The sequence below is a fragment of the Zea mays genome, chromosome 7 (genome assembly GCF_902167145.1).
Source record: "Zea mays cultivar B73 chromosome 7, Zm-B73-REFERENCE-NAM-5.0, whole genome shotgun sequence".
Classification (NCBI taxonomy): Eukaryota; Viridiplantae; Streptophyta; class Magnoliopsida; order Poales; family Poaceae; genus Zea; species Zea mays.
The window spans coordinates 34,308,077-34,314,076 of NC_050102.1; positions in this window are offsets into that span (position 1 = coordinate 34,308,077).

The following is a 6,000-nucleotide window of genomic DNA, read 5'->3' on the forward strand; positions in this document are numbered from 1 at the left end:
CCCCCAATTTGGAGCGTGCTGAGCGTATAAATAAGAACTCACACCAGCTACATTTGATACGCTGCTTGTGCCATTTGCTTTATTTTCTCAATTTCATAGCTCTTGCTCACTAACGCTTGCTAGTTTTTCAAGCTCTCTGAGCTTCGGTTAAAAAGACGTGTTTTCACTATTTCTGAAGAAAAAATGTCTCAAGACAAGAAGGTTACTGCTGAGATGAAGCTGACTGAAGAGGAGAAACTTTTTGAGAAGAATAAGACTGTGAATCCTTATATTGCTGGATTTTTCGAGTCAATGGCAAAAACAAATATAGAGAAGATTACTAAAGAGATACTGGAGGGCTTGTCTGAAGATACTGGTGATAGTGATAGCTATGATATGGAAAGTGGGGGCGAAGATTCTAAGGTTCGGCCCTGGAGGCCAAACCATACAATCTTTGGAAAATCGACCATCAAACAAAGTCATCTTGAGAACATGAGAGGAAGGTACTTTCGGGATATGTCTATTGTGAGGGCTGGCAAAGACGACAACGTCCCTGCCCCTGAAGAGAATGAAGTTGTGATTTACCGAAGCTTCTTCAAGGCTGGACTTCAGTTCCCTTTGAGTAAGTTTGTAGTTGAAGTCCTGAAGATCTACCAAATCTTTCTTCATCAGATCACCCCCGAAGCCGTAATAAGGATGGGGATTTTTGCCTGGGCAGTAAGGAGTCAAGGGCTAGAGCCAAGCGCGAAGTGCTTCTGCAATATGCACAAAATTCTATACGAGACGAAGGCCATGGGTAAAGAACAGTACCACAACAACTTCGGTTGTTATGGATTTATCGTCCGCCCCAACGCAAGCCACCCGGTGCCGACATTTCGGAAAAGATGGCCCGGGGACTGGATGGAAGAGTGGTTTTATGTAAAGAATGATTTGAAAGCAAGGGAAGACATTAAGGAAGTCATTATGCGCCCCATTTGGTCCCGCTTCGGCCTTCAAAAGCCGAAGGTCGAACTTGATGATGCCGCTGAAGCATGCCAGAAGGCCTTCAGCACTGTGTGCTCCTTCATTGGTACCAGAGATTTAATTCAAGAACATATAGCATTCAGAGTGTGGCCGCTTGTAGAAAGCTAGGAAATGTCGAAGGAGACCATCACTAATTCTAACGAAGGCGATTTGGTCCGGCTGAAGTATACATTCAGGTTTGGGGATAAGTTTGATGAACCGAACGACGATTGGCTGAAGTGTATCGAGGCTACAAGTGATGAACTGCTTGGAGCATATTCCAAGACAGAAGATAATGCGCTGTCTGCAGCCTTCAGTGGTCAGGGAAAAAAGAGACTGAACAGAGTTTTTGACGCCATTGGCTTCGTCTACCCCGATTACCGCTACCCGCTACGGGGACAAGGGAAAAAGAGAAAAACTGCTGCTTCGGCCACCCCAGCTGAGCCTGTGCCGAAGGGCAAAAAGATGAAAGTTCTTACCCACCGGCCACGTTACATTGAACCGGTCGTGGTGCCTGAGTTTGGCGCAGGGACATCTTCTGCTATGGAAACAAAAGAAACTACCCCACCTACATAGAATACTGAAGAGCCAGCTGTAATGCCGAAGGTGCCTATAGTCAAGGTAGTTGAAACGAAGGTTGATAAGGCTGAAAAGCCAGAAACTGAAGAAATAACGAAGATGCCAGAGGTTTTGAGCCCTCCAGTAAAGGCGACAGTACCGAAGGTACAAATGGGTTCTGTCGTAACTCCTAAGAGGAGGATAATGGTAAATGTACTGGATGTGCTAGAAACAACCAAAACCTTGAATCTCGCTTCTACAGGGAAAGTTGCCGAAGCTTCCAAGGCACAAACCGAAGCTGATATTAAGCAGGTAGAAGTCGAAGCTGCAGTAATTGAGGCTGAAACCGATGTTGGGCCTTTAGTGCTTGCTGACACGAAGCTCGCCGGAACCGAGCAAAAGACCGAGGGAAAATCTCCAGATACTGGCATAGTTTTTGAAAAAAGTGTGGCCAAAGAATCCAAATCCCTTGCTCCCGAAGCACTCTCCGAAAATTTTGATTATATCATTCGACATGTTTCGGGAAAATGATTATCCAAAGAAGAAATTTTTGAAGCCAAACACTATGCCCGAGAACTGAAGTATCCGAAGGGGGCCTTAGTTTTTAACGGTACGGACGAAGATGATTTCCTGTACTGCCTCCCGGACAACAAAGAATTATCCGTCTGCCGGGAGATGGCCAGAAGTATGGGTTTTCCGAAGCTCGAAGCTGGCCTTTGTGCCATGACAAAGGACGATCTCGCAGATAGTCTTGCATACAACAGTCTGAAGGTACAAACATTGTGAATTTTGAAGCTTATGGACTCTGGAATGAAGTCTTTTTATTCTTATGTTAATCCTTTATTCTATCTGGAAGGGCTTAATACTTAGCAACGCGCTAAGGGCGCAAAAGAGTGTTGAAGAAGAGAGTTGCACTATAGCTCTCAACAACCTCCGATCAGAGGTTATCAGGCTGAGAAACGAGGCCACGGAAAAAGACAAAATTCTACTTTCACTGGTGGATAAAGTAAAGGAAGATGAAACTAGCTTCAAAACTCAATTCGAGGCCCAAAAAATTGAGATTGAAGACCTTCGGAAGCAACTAGCCGAAGCTAAAAAGAAATGTGCACTCGCAGAAGCTAAACGAGGAATTAGCAAATACTGGACAAATCATTTCAAGAAAAACATTGAAGAACTTCGGACATCCAAGGAAAAATGTTTTGAAAAATCCTTGGACCGCGTGAAGAAAATAAAAACTAGTTTTGCCAATGTGGGCGCCTATTCTTCCGAAGAAAACTTCATACAAGGTGACCCCGAAGGCGTCATTGAATGGATAAGTGGGGAGGCCGAATCCTTTGAAGAAATTCTAAGTGATCGCGGGGATGTTTGCGCATTCTCCGGCGCGCGGGGGATTTCAGCCATCTTGGAGAAGGCGGGGTGTGACCATATCAAGACCATGGCCCAAGGCAAAGCTGCCTTCTCTGTAGATGATACAAAGGACCCCTCAGTTGAAGCAAGTTTAATAGGTGGAAAATTTTATAATGACATCTGGGCAAATGGTGGCTGAGAGATGGCTCACAAAATTATGAAGAAAAGTGAAAAAGATATCCATGACGCCCGAGCAAAAGCAAGACAAGATGAAGTTGCACAGCGTGAAAAACGTATAGGTATTGTTTTCGTGACTTTGAGCTTCGGCATTTGTTTTTATAGCTTCGGACTGATTAACTTTTTTTCTTTTTTTTTTAGCTGAATTATCTCCGCAGTCGGTACCGCTCGATCTCTTGGCCGATCCAGAAGCAAAGGAAGCACTAGGGGTCATTAATATGGCTGAATCTATTGTTGATGAAGTTGTTAACAAATTACTGCACGAAGTTGCAGAGAAAGTTCTCAAAGAGGAATAACACTTATTGTAAAAACATTTTGAGATGATCAATGTACCTTTATTGTAACAAGACTATAATATTTGATGTGTATAGCTTTGAATCTAATATGTAAATTATTGTAAGTCATTTCTTTGCGATGCATGAAACTTTACATACATACCGTTTTTGAGCCTTCGGCGAAAAAACACCTTCCCTTCTTTTCATGCTTCGTAAAGAAAAAAGATCCATGCTTCGTAAAAATATCGATGCTTCGTAAACAAGGGATCCCTTCTTTTGTAACTGGGATGATGAAGCTGTATTTCTCAAAGCTTATTTTGCGCCTTAGCACATTTTCATTTTTTCGAAGCATTCTCCAAAGATCGTCTTCGTATTCAATTCATGCCACTGATGCGATATGATGTATGATGTGATGTTATGTAGAATGATATGATGCAAAATGATGTTGATGCCAAAGGCACACACTCACACTCCCACACTTGGAACACAATCTCTGCATTCCCTTAGGAACAACTGAAGTCTCTTTGCCGTTTATTTTTCGGTGTAAGTTCTGCATCCCCTTAGGAACGTCTTTTGAACTTCTTCGCCTTCTATTTTGGCGGTATCATCGTTGACTTTTTGGTGTAAGTTCTGCATTCCCTTAGGAATGTCTTTTGAACTTCTTCGCCTTATATTTCGGCAGTATTTGGCTCTGCATTCCCTTTGGAACGACTTTTGAGCAGAAAACTTACACTACGCTCCCTTAGGAACGACTTTTTGTAGCTTCGTCAAAACTTACGCTGCGCTGCCTTAGGAACGTCTTTTTTGTAGCTTCGGCAGTTTTATAGCTCTGCATTCCCGTAGGAACGACTTTTTGAGCTTCGGCAATTTTTGAGCTTCGTAATTCTGTGAGAAAGATATATTTCATTTTAATAGAAGCGAAACTATTACAAGGAATTAAAACTAAATTTACATTACTTGTTCCTGATTGAGAAAAAAAATGACATAGAATGTAAAAATATTTCAGAGGTAGGATATCTCTCAATAAATGTGCTTTGATTCTGGCACAGTACTGTTGACTGTGCGAGCTTCAGATTCCTCCCTGAATTCTCGTTGCTGTTGAGAGTGCTAGCGTCCTTCTGGCTGCTGGCTTCGGGAATAGGTCGGTTGTAGTGGCGGTGGGGGTGGGAGTTGTGGCCAAGAAGCCTGTGGATGGCTAGCCGAAGCAACAGAAGCTGCAGGATGATTGCCCACATACTCTGGTATGTAGGGAGAGTGACACGAAGAAGTGTGCAGGACCTGCTTCGGCTGATTCTGCCGAGCTTCGGCTTCTGCTATCTCCTTTTGCTTCTGAATGGTAATTTGACACATTCTTGTAGTGTGGCCCTTGTCCTCACCACAGAATAAGCAGTAGATCTTTCTAGGCTGATCCCCAAATCTTCCTTCGAAGCCCATGGCGCCTCTGCCCCTTGGAGCTGGTGGCCTGAAAGAGCTTTGTTGTTGCCCCGAAGATTGTGAGGTGTATTGTGACCTCTGAGGCTGACTTCCTTTGTCGTCACTCTGAGTGGAGTTATGGATTGACCTGACATGCCTCGGGTGGATTCTTCCTCTAAAGCCCCTGGTCATTTTCGAGAATCTGTAAGCTTCCTCCCTTCTTTGGCGGAAGTCGTTGTCAGCTTAGATGTACTCATTCATCTTCTGAAGAAGCTTCACCAGAGTTTGTGGGGGCTTCCTGGCGAAGTACTGAGCCGTAGGTCCTGGCCGAAGGCCCTTAACCATGGCCTCAATGACAATTTCATTGGGCACTATGTGCGCTTGTGCCCTCAATCGCAACAACCTCCGGACATATGCCTGGAGGTATTCCTCATGGTCTTGCGTGCATTGGAACATGGCCTGAGCTGTGACTGGCTTCGTCTGAAAGCCTTGGAAACTGGTCACCAGCATGTCCTTGAGCTTCTGCCACGATGTAATTGTCCCTGGTCGAAGGGAAGAATACCAAGTCTGGGCCACGCCGGACTGCCATGACGAAGGACTTAGCCATGACAGCTGCATTGCCTCCGTATGAGGATATTGTTGCCTCATAGCTCATCAGAAATTGTTTTCGGTCTGAGTGCCCATCATACATTGGTAGCTGAGGTGGCTTGTAAGATTGTGGCCATGGGATAGCCTGCAGTTCTGCTGCCAAGGGAGAAGCATCATCAAAAGTAAAGGTATCATGATTAAAATCATCATACCATCCATCTTCGTTGAATAGGCCTTCCTGACAAAGCTCCCTGTGCTGGGGCCTTTGGTCTTGTTCATCTTGAGCAAGATGACACACTTCTTCAGTAGCTTCGTTGATCTTCCATTGAAGATCGGCGAGCCGAGCCATCTTCTCCTTCTTCCTTTGCACTTGTTGATGGATGATTTCCATATCCCTGATCTCTTGGTCCAACTCCTCCTCCTGGAGTGTTCGACTGGTGGCTTTTCTATTCTGGCTTCGAGCCTCTCAGAGAGAGAGAGAGTTTCCTGATTTGGGTCCAGTGGCTACAGCGCAGTAGCCCCTGGCGCTGAAGATTTCTTCGGCGGCATGACGAAGGTCAGTGCTTGCCGAAGGTGGTCGAATGAGTTCACCGGAGGTGGG